The sequence below is a fragment of the Artemia sp. Qi Xiang Cuo genome, chromosome 12 (assembly GCF_049724085.1).
Source record: "Artemia sp. Qi Xiang Cuo chromosome 12, ASM4972408v1, whole genome shotgun sequence".
In the NCBI taxonomy this organism is placed as follows: Eukaryota; Metazoa; Arthropoda; class Branchiopoda; order Anostraca; family Artemiidae; genus Artemia; species Artemia sp. Qi Xiang Cuo.
The window spans coordinates 10,993,008-11,011,206 of record NC_142805.1 but is presented as its reverse complement, the minus strand read 5'-3'; positions in this window follow the sequence as shown (position 1 = coordinate 11,011,206).

Here is an 18,199-nt window from a genome sequence, read left to right as displayed (position 1 = left end):
TTTCAAAGCAAATTCCTTTCTTAATGTCCCTCCTAAACCCATTTTCCAACTTGAAGCATCCTTCCTTTTCACCCACAACTTTACTTTACAGCTTTTTGGATACTTCGACACCAAGAAATACCTTTCAAAAGACATTTCAGAGCAAGTTCCTCTTAATGTCCCTCCTAAACCCATTTTACAAGTTGAAACATCTATCCTTTTCACCCACAACTTTACTTACAGCTTTTGGATACCTCAACACCAAGAAATACTTTTCAAAAGACATTTCAGAGCAAGTTCCTTTCTTAATGTCCTGTCTTTTTATAGGTATTTCTTGGTGTTGTGGTATCCAAAAAGCTGTAAAGTAAAGTTGTGGGTGAATAGGAAGGCTGCTTCAAGTTGTAAAATGGTTTTAGAAGGGACATTAAGAAAGGAACTTACTCTGAAATGCCTTTTGAAAGTTATTTCTTGGTGTTGGGGTATCCAAAAAGCTGTAAAGTAAAGTTGTGGGTGAAAAGGAAGGATGCTTCAACTTGTAAAATGGGTTTAGAAGGGATATTAAGAAAGAAACTTACTCTGAAATGTCTTTTGAAAGGTATTTCTTGGTGTTGAGGTATCCAAAAAGCTGTAAAGTAAAGTTGTGGTTGAAAAGGATGGATGTTTCAACTTGTAAAATGGGTTTAGGAGGGACATTAAGAAAGGAACTTGCTCTGAAATGTCTTTGACACGTTTTTCTTCGTATTGATGCATCCAAAAAGCTGTAAAGTAAAACTGTGGGTGAAAAGGCAGGATGCTTCAACTTGTAAAATGGGTCTAGGAGGGACTTTAAGAAAGGAACTTGCTCTGAAATGTCTTAACCTAACCTAAACCTATTTTACAAGTTGAAGCATCCTCCTTTCACCCACAACTTTACTTTACAGCTTTTGGATACCTCAACACCAAGAAATACTTTTCAAAGACATTTCAGAGCAAGTTCCTTCTTAATGTCCTCCTAAACCCATTTTCCAACTTGAAGCATCCTTCCTTTTCACCCACAACTTTACTTTACAGCTTTTTGGATACCTCAACACCAAGAAATACCTTTCAAAAGACATTTCAGAGCAAGTTTCTTTCTTAATGTCCCTCCTAAACCCATTTTACAAGTTGAAACATCCATCCTTTTCACCCACAACTTTACTTTACAGCTTTTTGGATACCTCAACACCAAGAAATACTTTTCAAAAGACATTTAAGAGCAAGTTCCTTTCTTACTGTCCTGTCTTTTGTAAGGTATTTCTTGGTGTTGTGGTATCCAAAAAGCTGTAAAGTAAAGTTGTGGGTGAAAAGGAAGGATGCTTCAACTTGTAAAATGGGGTTAGAAGGGACATTAAGAAAGGAACTTGCTCTGAAATGACTTTTGAAAAGTATTTCTTGGTGTTGAGGTATCCAAAAAGCTGTAAAGTAAAGTTGTGGCTGAAAAGGATGGATGCTTCAACTTGTAAAATAGGTTTAGGAGGGACATTAAGAAAGGAACTTGCTCTGAAATGTCTTTGAAAAGTATTTATTGGGTGTTGAGGTATCCAAAAAGCTGTAAAGTAAAGTTGTGGGTGAAAAGGAAGGATGCTTCAACTTGTAAAATGGGTTTAGGAGGGACATTAAGAAAGGAACTTGCTCTGAAATGTCTTTTGAAAAGTATTTCTTGGTGTTGATGTATCCAAAAAGCTGTAAAGTAAAGTTGTGGTGAAAAGAAAGGATGCTTCAACTTGTAAAATGGGTTTAGGAGGAACATTAAGAAAAGAACTTGCTCTGAAATGTCTTTTGAAAAGTATTTCTTGGTGTTGGAAAATTCAAAAAACCTGTCAAGTAAAGTTGGGGGTGAAAAAAAAGGATGCTTCAACTTGTAAAATGGGTTTAGGAGGGACAATAAGAAAGGAACTTGCTCTGAAATGTCTTTTGAAAAGTATTTCTTGGTGTTGAGGTATCCAAAAAGCTGTAAAGTAAAGTTGTGGGTGAAAAGTATGGATGCTTCAACTTGTAAAATGGTTTTAGTAGGTACATTAAGAAAGTAACTTGCTCTTAAAGTTCTTTGAAAAGTATTTCTTGGTGTTGAGGTATCCAAAAAGCTGTAAAGTAAAGTTGTGGGTGAAAAGGAAGGATGCTTCAACTTATAAAATGGGTTTAGGAGGGACATTAAGAAAGGAACTTGCTCTGAAATGTCTTAACCTAACCTAAACCTATATGACAAGTTGAAGCATCCTTCCTTTTCACCCACAACGTTACTTTACAGCTTTTCGGATACCTCAACACCAAGAAATACTTTTCAAAAGACATTTCAGAGCAAGTTCTTTTTTTAATGTCCTTACGAAACACATTTTACAAGTTGAAGCATCCTTGCTTTTCACCCACAACTTTGCTTTACAGCCGTTTGGATACCTCGACACCAAGAAATACTTTTCAAAAGTTATTTCAGAGCAAGTTTCTTTCTTAACGGCCCTCCTAAACCTATTTTACAACTTGAAGCATCCACTCTTTTCACCCACAACTTTACTTTAAAGTTTTTTGGATACCTCAACACCAAGAAATACTTTTCAAAAGACATTTCAGAGCAAGTTCCTTTCTTAATGTCCTGTCTTTTTTAAGGTATTTCTTGGTGTTGAGGTACCCAAAAAGCTGTAAAGTAAAGTTGTGGGTGAATAGGAAGGATGCTTCAAATTGTAAAATGGGTTTAGGAGGGACATTAAGAAGGAACTTGCTCTTAAATGTCTTTTGAAAAGCATTTCTTGGTGCTGAGGTATCCAAAAAGCTGTAATGTATAGTTATGGATAAAATGGAGGGATGCTTCAACTCATAAAATTGGTTTAGGAGGGACATTCTGAATGGAACGTGCACTGAAATGTATTTGAAAAGTGTTTCTTGGGTGTTGAGGTATCCAAAAAGCTGTAAAGTAAAATTGTGTGTGAAAAGGAAGGATGCTTCAACTTGTAAAATGGGTTTAGGAGGGACATTATGAAAGGAACTTGCTCTGAAATGTCTTTTGAAAAGTATTTCTTGGTGTTGAGGTATCCAAAAATCTGTAAAGTAATGTTGTTGGGAAAGGGAAGGACGCTTCAACTTGTAAAATGGGTTTAGGAGGAACATTAAGAAAAGAACTTGCTCTGAAATGTCTTTTGAAAAGTATTTCTTGGTGTTGGAGCATTCAAAAAAGATGTAAAGTAAAGTTGTGGGTGAAAAGGAAGGATGCTTCAACTTGTAAATTGGGTTTAGGAGGGACATTAAGAAAGGAACTTCCTCTGAAATGTCTTTTGAAAAGTATTTCATGGTGTTGAGGTATCCAAAAAGCTGTGAAGTAAAGTTTGGGGTGAAAAGGAAGGATGCTTCAACTTGTAAAATGGGTTTAGGAGGGACATTAAGAAAGGAACTTGCTCTGAAATGTCTTTTGAAAAGTATTTCTTGGTGTTGAGGTATCCAAAAAGCTGTAAAGTATAGTTGTGGGTGAAAAAGATAAGTACTTCAAGTTGGAAAATGGGTTTAGAATGAACATTAAGAAAAGAAGTTGCTCTGAAATGGTCTTTGAAAAATATTTCTTGGTGTTGAGGTATCCAAAATCTGTAAAGTATAGTTGCTGGTGAAAGGATTGGTACTTCAAGTTGGGAAATGGGTTTAGGAATAACATTATGAAAGGAACTTGTTCTGAAAAGATATAATAAAGCCATAAAAAAGTATTAAAAATGGTGAGGGGACTCTTTGAGGGGCCCGGGGAGGGCGTTTGGGGATCCGGGGGCCCTTTGGGAGCCCGGGGGATCTTTGGGGACCATGGGCTTCCTTCGGGGTTGGGGGAGGGGGGGGGTGGGTATGAGGACCCTTTGGGGTAGAGGACCTCACGACACTGTTCAAATACAACTTGTGTATTATAACGACCACAGAGTTTTACCCTCAAATCCTCTTCTAAAATCATCTTTTAAAATCATCTTTTAAAATGTCTCTAACTGTTTTGCCGAAATAATTCCCTAAAATGTCTCAAAATGGTTTCGCCCAAATAATCCCTAAACGTAATTTCTGCGTGTTCCTTTTGTTTTGGCATCCCTGCACTGACACATTTCAAATTATTTTGAAACCCTTTCGTGAATTAATCTCTTCATCTCATAAATGTTCCTAGCTACACTATTAAGGTTTCGTTAGAATATCAATTTATTTCTCCGACTTAAAGCTCAGTGAAGCCGTATTTAAAAATATAATTTCTATCTCTTTAGAGTCCCGCATAATTCCAAGATAACATGTGATGTCATTTCTAATTCCTGACACTAAAGATTAACGAAGCCTTATTTAAAAATAGAATATTAATTTTTCTCTCTGACCTAAAAAACGTTTATCCCTCAGACCTAAGATCAAAGAAGCCATACTTGTTTCTTTATTCCCCTTTTCGTAAATCAATAATTCCCCTAGCGATTATGTAAATCTAGCTCTCAGGTTAGATTAGCCTAAAGATCAAAGAAGCCATGTTTGTTTTTTAATTCCCCCTTCGTAAATCAATACGCTCCCCCACCGATTATGTAAATCAAGTTCTCAGGTTAGGTTTGCCAAACAACAAAGAAACCGTGTTTGTTTCTTAATTCCCCATGTAAATCAAGTTCTCGGAAATTCACTTCCCCCTCGAGTACTAGTTCAATACATTGCCCCTAGTGATTATGTAAATCACCCCCCGTGTCATAAATCAATAATTCCCCCGCCGATTATGTAAATCACACTCATGTCATTACACGTGGCCAAGCAACAAGAAGAAGCAAGTGTCATTGACCTGCCCCCATTAGACTCTATAATCCATCATAGTGAGAAAGTTTCTGTTTTTCTCTTTTCATTGAAAGAAAACATAAAACATCCATAAAAATGACAAAGTTCGTGTTTTTTCATTCTCAATGACAAAAACCCTAAAAACATCAATAAAAGTGAGAAAGTTCCTGTTTTTCAAATTCTCACTGACAAAAACCATAAAAACATCCATCAAAGTGAGAAAGTTCCTGTTTTTCAAATTCTCACTGACAAAAACCATAAAACAGACATGAACTGCTGTTGACATCCATGAAAAACATCAAATAAATTGACCAACACACATAACCATCCAAGAAAACAGACATAAATGTGACAAAATTCCTGTTTTTCAAATTCTCACTGAGAAAAACCATAAAAACATCCATAAATTACTGTTGACATCCATGAAAAACGTCAAATAAATTGACCCACACACATAACCATCCAAGAAAACAGACATAAATGTGAGAAAGTTCCTGTTTTTTCATTCTCAATGACAAAAACCATAAGAACATCCATAAATTACTGTTGACATCCATGAAAAACATCAAATAAATCAACCAACACACATAACTATCCATGAAAACATCCATAAATGTGACAAAGTTCCAGTTTTTTCATTCTCACTGACAACAAACAGACATAAATTATGTAAAAAAAAGTTGTAGGTGGCAGCAGGGGTGAGTGATCGGAGTCAATAAGGCATCTCTACTAAGGTATAGTATGAATGGCTTGCAAAAAACACGAAAATACTACTACTAGTAACAACTCACAGCACTACAAAACCATCTGATGTAGTCACGGCTATGTTTTATCAAGAAAATATCTGAATGCATTTAAGGTATAGTATGAATGGCTTGCAAAAAACACGAAAATACTAGTACTAGTAACAACTCACTGCACTACAAAACCATCTGATGTAGTCACTGCTATGTTTTATCAAGAAAATATCTGAATGCATTTAAGGTATATCATGAATGACTTGAAAAAAACACGAAAATACTACTACTAGTAACAACTCACTGCACTACAAAACCATCTGATGTAGTCACTGCTATGTTTTATTAAGAAAATATCTGAATGCATTTAAGGTATAGTATGAATGGCTTGCAAAAAACACGAAAATACTAGTACTAGTAACAACTCACTGCACTACAAAACCATCTGATGTAGTCACTGCTATGTTTTATCAAGAAAATATCTGAATGAATTTAAGGTAAATCATGAATGTCTTGCAAAAAACACGAAAATACTACTACTAGTAACAACTCACTGCACTACAAAACCATCTGATGTAGTCACTGCTATGTTTTATCAAGAAAATATCTGAAAGCATTTAAGGTATAGTTTTAATGGCTTGCAAAAAAAACGATACTACTAATATTATTAACAACAAACTTCAACACAAAACAATGGAACGTATTAACTTATTCTTATTATTATTTATAAATCATTATGAATAAAATTTCTGTTATTACGTTTGTTCAAAAAACACGAAAGTAATACTAATATAACCAACTAAAATCATAATAATACCATCTGATTAAGTAAAGGCCATATTTTATAATGAAAATCCTGAAGAGACACACAAAGCCCAAAGAGACAGACACACTGCCCAAAGAGACACACACAGGCTAAAGAGAAATACACACAGTCCGACGAGAAACACAAAGCCCAAAGAGACACACACACAGCCCAAAGACACAAAAAACGCCCATAGCCCATACAGACACATACAGACCAAAAGATTCAAACGCCCCAAAGAGACACACATAGCCCAAAGAGACACACACGACCCCTAAGAGACACAAACAGCCAAAAGACACACAGACCAAAATGACTCAAACAGCCCAATTAACTGAACCCTCGTGCAACTGAACCCTCCATGTAACTGAACCCCTGTATAACCGAAACCCTGTACAACTGAACCCTCGTGCTACTGAGATTTCTCATAGGTCACTGGACTAATTTGTTTTTGTGTGCGCCCCATTGTTTTTGTGTGGGTTCCATTGTAACTGAATCCTCGTGTAGCTGAACCCCAAGCAACTGAACCCCCATGCATCTGAACCCTCTTGCAAGTGAACCCTCTTTAACTGAACCCTCATGCAAACAATTCTGAGTGTAGCCTACTATTCTTTAATTAGCAGCATCGTACATTTTGTTTAAATACTTATTTTTTCATTTTCCAGATTCAAGATTTTTATTTAACACAAATGAATAGACAAGCTGAAGTATTTAAAACGAGCGAACATAGAGCTACGATCGCAATGAATGGTAATTGTTATACCTCCAAAATTGACTCCCCCTCCCCCTCTCCTACCCTCCCCTGCCCCTCAGAAATGGGGGAACGAAGGGACCGTTAGATCCTATTTTAAATTGACAATACTTTTCAAACGTTACTTGTGTATTATACAGACCACATCGGAGAGGTAAAGCTAGGTCAAGTCACAATGTCATTCTATTGTTACTTTTCAATTAAGCTATTGAATACCTTTTACCAGTGTCTCTTGTAGGCGTCAAATCTATTAAGTAGCTGAGCATATTCTTTGTATTGTTGATGCAAGCATCCCATTCCTCATTCTTTAATTACCCGTGAGACATTCTTAACCAACGCAATACCTTTACGCAAATACCTTTTCTCCAAAAAATCGCAAATAGAGTTATTTTAACGTCACAATTTTCCACTTAAAAACATTCTAAGTATAGCATCCCAGTCCTCATACTTTAATTACTCGTTACGCTTTCTTAGAAATCGGAAGTTTAACCTATGTAAATTAAGTTATATACAATACTGGTTTAGAAAAACTGGAATAAAATAATTGATACAGTTTCAATTGCACACTACCTTTGAATAGGCAATGTGATGATCTCTAGTTTTGTCTATTGAACCTTGAAAAACATGTCTGACAAGTCTTGTATCGTCTGTAGTAATAGGTGGCTGCCCCGTGGTAAGCCAATGTAACTGACCTATAGGACCGGTATATACCATGAATTAGAAATCTGGTAAATTGCGTCAGAAAAACTTGTCCTTCATCAAAGTGAAAGACAAGTCCTCAAAAGTATAAGACCATGTCTGGTTGGCCTAGAAACATATCTGGTTGGCCCGGAATGTGAGGGAGCTCTGAATCTCTTTGAAATGGCATATACAAGGTCCAGAATTCCATAGACGGTTACTACTCCAGACTACTTCCCTAACAAATTAATATGATAAAAAATGTTATCTGGGTTACATTTAATATATGCTATGCTTTACCTCCCTTCAACCAATTTGAAAACACATCTTCAGCTTATAGGCTTAGAGGTTACATCAAGCAACATTTTAACTGCTAGCTAGACTAACCTATGCCCCCCAATAAATTAATATGATCAAAAATGCTATCTGGGTTACATTTAATATATGCTATGCTTTACCTCCCTTCCCCCAATGTGCAAATACATCTTAAGCTCATAGGCTTAAAATTTAAATCAAGCAATATTTTTACTGCTAGCTAGACTAGCCTACGCCCCCCAATAAATTAATATGATCAAAAATGCTATCTGGGCTACTCAATATATGCTATACTTTACCTCCCATCCCCCAATGTGCAAATATATAGCTCAAATTTGTTTCTAAACTATTATATTTTTATCCCATTTTATTTCGTTAGCATTAGCCAAAATTGACTTCTTTCGTGTGTTATATATATATATATATATATATATATATATATATATATATATATATATATATATATATATATATATATATATATATATATATATATATATATATATATATATATATATATATATATATATATATATATATATATATATATATATATATATATATATATATATATATATATATATATATATATATATATATATATATACATATATATATATATATATATATATATATATATATATATATATATATATATATATATATATATATATATATATATATATATATATATATATATATATATATATATATATATATATATATATATATATATATATATATATATATATATATATATATATATATATATATATATATATATATATATATATATATATATATATATATATATATATATATAATGCAACAGTATCAAAATATCCCAATTAACTATTTATAAAATAAACTTACGGCATATAATTGGTTAATAATTCTATCAAGATTCTTTAAATGGACTGTATCATTAATCAAGAAGTATAATGCACTTATATAATTGCTCCAAGGTGAAGACTTATTAAAAACAGAATCGCGTAACTTGATTTTCATCTTAGCCTGCTGCATAACGTCACTCCCGTTAGAAATTGTAGCTCTCTGACTGGCCTAAAAATGGGCGTTTGGTCTTGTACTGGTAGAAGTCAATACTCGACCTCTACTTTTGTTTAATAACTAAAGCGTTGGTACTAGTGGGGGTGTATCAAGGGAGGTGGCTAGAGGAAGCAAGCGCCCAAGGTGTCGCTCCTGGGGGCAGCAAAACAAGCTAAAGAGTAAACTTATGAATATATTTCCCAAAAGAAAGAATTCATTCAACATTAACTAAATTGTACCGAAATATTTTGTCATCCCTAATTACATATTTAAGTAGCCTCTGGCCTTTACCTTGGCCCTCGCCCCAATCATTTATTAAATGCATGCCTTTCATAATTGATTAACAAGGACAAAGGCTTTTTGAAAATTGATGGAAAATAAATTTTGCCTACTATTTGGCTTTTCCAGTATTTTTCCCAATGTTGTCCACAAAATTGTGAAGATAATGTGAAATAAAATTGATCCATTATTCTAAACAAAGAAATGTAGGGGTTTTTTTTTGAAGGGTACTGCAAGGAACCCTTCTTATGGTTTTGAGAATATGCTAGTAAAGGTGATAATCAGCCTAAGACTTATGTTCTTAGGCCTTAAGACTTCTATAATCAGCCAAGATGCAAATATGCATCTTGTGAGCATGCGCTCTCCATTTAGTTTGCGCTATGAATTTGGCAACTCAGGCCTTTAATAAAAATTGTTTTCTTTTATTTACAGTCTATAACATTACCCATAAATCTAGGACTACCAATTTTTATTTTACGATTTTAGCTTGAATAATTTAGCCATTTATTCAGGAAAATTAAAGGGAGACAGAAGAAATAAATTACCAAGGAATTGACTTAGAATTATTCACAATGCTCATTAAATAAGGAGAATAAGTTATAATAGCCCTTAAGTCACTAAAAAATGGGAAAGCAGCTAGATGCGAGGGAGTCCCTCACCGGCCCACTATTTAAGCTGCTTGGTAGGATGTGAGATGACGAGGCTGTCCCTCCTGAATGGAATAAAGGCATTATCGTGAACCACTTAAGAGAGATCGAAAGACATCATGCGATAACTGGAGAGGTATTGCATTCCAGACAGTCGGAAGTAAAATTCTATGTCATATTATACTAAGTAGAATTCAGACTCAAGTGAAATTAATTTTAAGGGATGAGCAACCGCCAAAATCCATGGTTCCCGCCCAAATCCTTCTTGCTGCTACCTGCTACTTGAGCTTACGCGTTCTACTAGAGGAACCTAACGAGGAATCAATCCTCTAACCGGATTTGGCTGAAATGTTTGATAAGTTTGATAAGTATTTGTATGTACGGTATGTGGGGTTGAACGATCTTCTGGGTTTGTTGAAGTTTTTCCTCTTTTCTTCAATAAATGGAGCAAAGCCGTGGTTTCTCAATGAGTTACAATATTTTAACCATTGTTTTTGGGGTGTAAGGGGGGGGGGGGGGTGAGAAAGGTACCTAAGTTAGGTTAGGTTACGTATTTAATATATGGTATCCTTATATTTTACAGCACAGCGCTGTAATTGGAGACCAATATAAATCCCCCCAGCATTTTCAAAACCTGTGAGAAAATTATCCACGGTATAGGACATGGATGACTTTGGTAATTGGGCCTATTCTGTGGTAGTCATAAAAATCACTTAACAACTTATGCTAAAAATCACATAGTCGACAGCGGTAAGTATGTACGCAATGCATCGAGCACAAGAATATACAGTGCAGTTTGACGTGCACATTGCAAAAAGCGACCAATACTTTTATATTATATACCTATAAAGTGAACAAACACGTTTTGAAAGTAAAATTGAGATTGTATAACGCAGCCAGACGGGTTTTTGAAGCACTTTCATCATAACGTGTTTTATTTAATTTTTTTTAAAATCAAAAACTAGAAATTATGAGATTGCCTAATCAAAGAAAGGTCTCATTCTAGAAATACCGGTTTACAGTTGGTTATAATAATGTTTCCTTTTTTGCTATATATATCGAGCAAATCGGTCATTTCTGGGTCAGTTGATTAATAGAAGTTGTAATAAGCATAATCGATTCACTCATTCTAAATGGACAATAAAATAATTATATTGGTAAGTAAATATACATTATTCGTAGACTAATATAAGCTTTTTTTATTCCTATCTATCATTTGAGTTTTCACACAGAAAGGGGACTTCTGTATTTATGTAAGCTCTCGAAGCTATGATAAAATTCACATGCTCGTAACAGCTGTTTTGATTAGAAAGGCTACGCGCTTTCTCGTGAGACTACATTTCACTGTGCTTTAAGCAAATTAAATGAGAGGATCATTGTCCAACTCCGCCAATAATCAGGGGTAATTATTGTAGAGAGAGAAAAAGATGAGGAGTTGGGGGAGGGGGTGCCCCCTATTATTATTCTGAATAAAATAATATTTGAAATTGATTTTTTTTTTTTCATGTATCGTATTTAAAAACGTGTTTTATGCTATTCCAAAACACTTATGTGCTATTCGGCACTAAATGTTTCTTATGCACTTCACAGAACCTATACAGTTTACGACTTTAATTCATTTATTAGAAATAATTCTTTCACTCAAAAATGTGATTTTCCCATCATGCATTTAAAATCAACAAAATAGAATGTGTTCTCTTTGCGGTATAGATAAAACCGTGTGTGATTAAGACTTTAATCCTCTTACAAGAGAGATGATTTCGTAAATAATCTTCGCACGCGCATTATCTAAATTAAGAAAACAAAGTATGCCAGATAGGAACGGAAATGATTAAAGGCTACATGCTTTGCATAGTTCTAGACGGTTTGAAAAAAGGGTGAATTATTTGCAAAAATTAAAAGAGATATTTTTAGGACATTGGAAATTATGTAAATGCTAGATGCAAAGAGTCCTATAAAGTGTTTATTATTATAACTTTTTCTATAGCTTTCTTTCGATAAAGTGTTTTTTATATTCTCAAGGGGGGGGGGGACGGGAGGGGGTGAAAACCATGCTTTTTAACTATGATAGTATTAGGCTAGAAAGCAAAATATTTTCGAATTCATGGATTTTATAGATGATTAAGAGGCTTTTATAAAAATCTTTCACTAATTTCCTTTCTTCTCTAATTTGTTATAATATACTAAATTTTTCTTCTTTTTTAAGGAGTATTCCGACAACTGCTCTCCCCCTGAAAAGAGAGCAAGAGGGAACGATGCCACACCAATTCAAGCTGCAAGGCCTTCCATCATAAGATATGCCGGTTCCTTTACACAGGCTCTGGGCCACCCATTGACCACTCAACTTTTAGCGGCCGGAACCTCTCACGCCAGTGCCAGTTCTGCGCTACCTGTGCGAACCTCTTTGCAACCTGGCAGAAAATTGAACAGAGAGTGGGCGGCTTCTCATAATGCCTCAGCCCCGTCTACTCAAGATCGTGAGGCTGCCCCCCTTCACGCTTTGCCAGGTCCTTCAAGCACACAAGTGTAGCCTGAGTTTGGAAATGTAAACATTTATACCTCTACTTTCTACCTCCTTATAGAAATATCTATCTATTTCTTTCCAACTTTTTTTAGCCTTTTCTCTTGACCATTTTTCAACATTGTAAAAGTGTGTGTCAGAGATATTAAAATGTTATTTTTGGCTATAATATTAATCCCCGACCCCAACCATTGTTTTAAATTTCTCTGCTCCCTCCCCTTAGAGATACATAGTATTTTTTTTGCTTGTCAAAGAAACCGCTCTTTTGCTATTTTTCAAAACATTGCATTGTCTATGCCACACCAAACTAGCGAATATTTATCGGGGGCTTTTTAGGTGTTCAATTTTTTTTCAGTGAAATTAATAATAAAAAAATTAACTAAGTCCTATTTTGACTAATGTATATGAAGTGAGGGAGTGGGGCCAAATACTTAGTTAAAATAATGCATGCAGGGGGAAATTAAGTTTTTAGGGATGTGTAAAAATGCTACTTATTTAATACTCCGGTAAAAATCTGACTTGAAATGCTTCAGGAGAAATAGGGCATTGCTTCTTTCTGAACTTTTTTTTTGGGGGGGGAGGCATGTATTTTGTTAAAATAATGCTAGGAGGGGAAATTAAGTTTTGAGAGTGTGGTGAAAAATTGACATAGTTTTTAAACTTTATAAAAATAATTGATATTTCACATAGAAAATAACCCTTTTTTCTATAGATTAATGGATTAGCAACGCCATCAAAACCAGGTCATGAAGCATCCATTTTTAGTGGACCTGAACCAATCGTCACACCACCAATGGAGTTTAGGGCTGAGCCTACACTAGTTCTTGATAATATGGAGTGGCATAGGGGTTTTCTAAATGATTGTTTTGGGGACATAGCCAGCCTAGATGATCTAACTTGTGAGATTGACATGATAGAGGACCCGGAATGGACAGATAGATTTATGAGATTTAGGTTATGTTAGTAGTAGTAGTAGTACTAGTGCATCTCAGTCGGGTCCTCATAAAGAAATTCAGTCACAGGACAATACAGGCTGGCTTGATCAGCTATCCCCAAACACCCTGGAAGATATACTAACTAGCCTAGATGATTTCATGCCACGTCCATCCAATGCAATTGAACAGACTGGGGGTGGTGCTCTTGACAATTCTCTGTCACCCCCCCCCCCACCATTCGGGTTAATTATACCGCTAGTACTAATAATGATATAACATCATCATCACAAGTATCCCCACTTCCAGATTTTTTTTTCTTTCCAACTCTGCCTTGCACCATACAAAAGTCTACAGCGCCAAATTCGGTGACCCCTTTAACTCTTTGATGTCAGGGGATATAATAACAGATCCCCTCGTCATTACCAATATGTATGTTAATAAGATTCGAGCCCTTCCTGAACAACAGATGGGGGTGTGGGGTGGAAGGGAGAGTTTAAAAGCATCAATAGCACTAACAATATTTTTTTTAATGAAAATGCGAGCGAGCAGTTCACCCGCATTTATCAAATTATGAGGAGGTTTTTCTAGATTGGGTTAATAGAATCCAAACTAAGTGGGGAAATTATAACGAGGGGGGTAGCGGGTCGGTGGTTTTATTTATTTAAAATTTAAACGTCAATATTTGTAGGTTTAAAAAGGATTTTATTTTAAGAGATGGCGGGGATAGGGCTATAGTTTTAAAATATCATTCAGATTTAGAGGGATGTAAGCGGGTACAACGAATCTGTTTCGACACGAAGCTACAGTGTTTCAAGTATGCATTTTTAATAGCCGCATATAGACCCCTGCGCGATAATACATCTAAGAAAAAATTGGATGAATTGGCAGTTAATGGTAGGGAGGGCTCAAAGTTCCCCATAGTAGATTTTAATTGTTTAAATGGTCAATTTCCCGTGACATTAAAAGGAATAGATATTTTCGAACGGGCTAATGCACATTTAAAGATTGGTGTCACGGCGTTGCAGTATGAAACAGAATTTGAGGAGGGTCACCGTACCAATAAGAAGGGTGTACTATATCAAGTGAAGGACTTTTTAATTGAATCAGTGGAACATTAGGTGTGGATTCTATCCACACCACCCACAGAGCCTTATTCAATTGGATATTTTAATTTAATTACCGATATTAGTAGGGTTCTAAGTGAGGGTAAAAAGCGGAATGGGGGTGTATGTTATTACTGTCCGACATGCCTCTAAAGATTTCGCTCTGATTTAAAGTTAAAGCATCACATGAAACACTGTAAACGTCATGGATACCAGGCTCTGGAGACGGTAAGCGGAGATAGAGCGATCTAACGTTTTAAGAATTTCCAGAACACGCTCCTACAGAGCAATAAGATCGCTTTGGACTGCGAGGCGAGACTCACAGACGTGTATGATTCGTCAAATCCAAATCGTGTTAAAATACACGAAGCCATAGGGGTTTCTTACGCTCATGCGCAACGAGATTCCAATAATACCATGCAAGTGCTGGATGTAGTTGAAATGTTTGGTGGCGAAGACTGCATGCGCTCGGCATTGGTCAGTCTAATCAAAACAGCGAACGGTACAATTTCGCACCTTCATTACACAAACTATCCTATGCTCCTATCACCAGATGACAGATTGGCCATTAAAAATCGTAAAATATGTTGAGTTTGCAAGGAGGAATTTGATGATGGTGTAGGGAATGGAGGGAGGAGAAAGGTGATCGACCATGATTATTTGTGGCAGGAAATTACATCAGGGGGGGGGGGGGAGTAACTTTAGAGGGGTGGCACATCAGACATGCAATTTAAACGTTAGACAGCAATATTTCGTACCAGTTTTTACACACAATTGCAATTATGACTTAAAGTTTGTTCTACCGCCATTGGCCCGCATTGCCAAGGGTGGAGTTGTAAATGACGCATGGATAGATGGTTCTTTTTCATATAATATCATACCCAAATCATCGGAGAAGCTACTGCTGCTAGAATTCATGTGGAAAACAGTTGACAAGGGTAACAAGTGCCTGAATAAAATCCGTTTTTTAGACTCTTTCTGATTCTTCCCAAAGTCTTTAAGTCAATTGATTCAGGTACAGAAAAGCGACAATTTTGACAGCTTCCCCCTCCTTAAACAGCGCTTCCCCGATGATGAAACGTATGATTTATTAACGTGTAAGGGCATATATGCATATGATTACTACAACTCTGCCTCGAGGCTAGATGAGGTGTTATTACCGCCCATTGCAGCTTTTTACAATTCTCTTACTGAGAGTGACTGCACCACTAACGACTATGAATTTGCTAAGAGGGTTTCGGCAAAGGGGGGGGAGTGTAAAAATGGGTGGGATTACTGTAAACTATACTTGGCCAGTGACGTACTCGCTCTTCTGGACATTGTGTGCAAAAATACGGATAAAATCTATGAGAAGTTTGGGTTGGATTTAGGTTATTATTTTTCCACTCCTCATCTGGTGATGGACTTGATACTTAAAATCAAAAAAGAAGTAATAGGTCTGATCACCGATGTGGATCAGCATCTGTTTGTAGAGAGATCAATGAGGGGTGGGTGTGTTTGTCATGGGTACCGTATCATTAATACTGATCCGACCTGACAGCACACCGATAAAAAGTCAGACGGAGTTTTTTGGATATGAATTCCCTTTACCCATCGGCAATGTCTCACTACTGTTTGCCGTGTGGCAATTATAAATGGCTTAACAATCCATATTCTTCGAAATTCCCCGAAATTGCTAGCGTTGAGGAGAATGGGGCACATGGGTGGTTTTTTGAAATTGACGGTGAAATACCCATGGAAATCCATGACTCAGTAAAAGACTTTGTTTTTCCATGCATAAATAGACCGGTGGGTAGTGACTCTCTGAGTCCCTATAATTTATCTTTAGTAGAGGATGGGAGTATGCACTGGGTACCTTCAAAACAAAAACTAATTGCCGACCTCAACCCGAAACAGAATATCGTTGTTCATCACGTGCTATTGAAATTGATGGTGTCCAATGGTTTCAAAGTCACAAAGATTCATAGAGCCCTCAAATTTGATCAAAAGCCTCACATGAAAACGTTTATTGACACCTTTGTCAGTAAGCGTTCACAAGCGAAAACAAAACTTGAAAAAGAAGTCTATAAACTCATTTTGAACTCAGCCTTCGTTAAAATGTGCAAAAGCGTACGAAACAGAACTCGATGTGACATTTTAACCAATCCCAAAGATTATAACCAATCAAAACTTCACATCGTTTACAATCATAGACTCTTATATGGTGCTCCTACATCGCAAGAAAAGAAACATTGTATTAAATAAAAATATTGCAGGCGGGAGTGCAATAACTGAAATATCTAAAAAACTCATGTTATCATTTTATTATAATATATGCAAGGTACAGTGGCCGATTGAGGGACAAGTTCAAGTGTATTATGGGGACACTGATTCACTCCTGTTAAAAGTTAAAACTGAAAATTTATTGAATGATTTGGAAAATGGAGAGTATATTAGCTCACGAATGGACTAAACCAATTTGGAAGAATCCCTCTACCCAGAGCTAGTGCAACGCCAGGCCCCAAATCAATTGTTAATGTTAAATCTGAAACGGGTAGCGATCTGTTATCCAGTGGTGTGTTTCCTGGACCGAAGGTATACTGTGTGGAAACGCACAAAAAGGATATCAAACAAGTTTGAAAGGGGGTACCTACACAATTTGTAAAAAATAATTTCGACATGAGTGTGCATAGAAACTGTGTGGAACGTAGTTTGGTCCCAAGAGCGAAAGTCATGGCGATTCACTCTTTACAATTTAAAAACTACACAGTTAGAGTTGAGAAAAACGCCATGTTGGCCATATCAGACAAAGTTTATGTACTTGATCAGGGTGTGAAGGTACTACCACACGGTCACTATTTAATCTCAGACCGAGTTGAATGTGTAGAGTACAGAAAACAACTCGGTCTAAAAAATTAACTTAAATTCTTAAAAGTACAAAATGGGTAGGAGGGTTTTTTGGGTGAAGGGTGTTTTTAAATTTTTTTTTTTTATCACAAACAATTTTCAATTTGTGTGTGTATGTGTGTGTTGGTGTGTTTTTGTGTGTGTGTGTGTGTGTGTGGGTGTTTGTGGGAGTGTGTGTGTGTGTGGGTGTGTGTCGGTGTGTGTGTATGTGTCTGTGGGTGTGTGTGTGTGTATGTGTGTGTGTGTGTGTGTGTGTGTGTGTGTGTGTGTGTGTGTGTGTGTGTGTGTGTGTGTGTGTGTGTGTGTGTGTGTGTGTGTGTGTGTGTGTGTGTGTGTGTGTGTGTGTGTGTGTGTGTGTGTGTGTGTGTGTGTGTGTGTGTGTGTGTGTGTGTGTGTGTGTGTGTGTGTGTGTGTGTGTGTGTGTGTGTGTGTGTGTGTGTGTGTGTGTGTGTGTGTGTGTGTGTGTGTGTGTGTGTGTGTGTGTGTGTGTGTGTGTGTGTGTGTGTGTGTGTGTGTGTGTGTGTGTGTGTGTGTGTGTGTGTGTGTGTGTGTGTGTGTGTGTGTGTGTGTGTGTGTGTGTGTGTGTGTGTGTGTGTGTGTGTGTGTGTGTGTGTGTGTGTGTGTGTGTGTGTGTGTGTGTGTGTGTGTGTGTGTGTGTGTGTGTGTGTGTGTGTGTGTGTGTGTGTGTGTGTGTGTGTGTGTGTGTGTGTGTGTGTGTGTGTGTGTGTGTGTGTGTGTGTGTGTGTGTG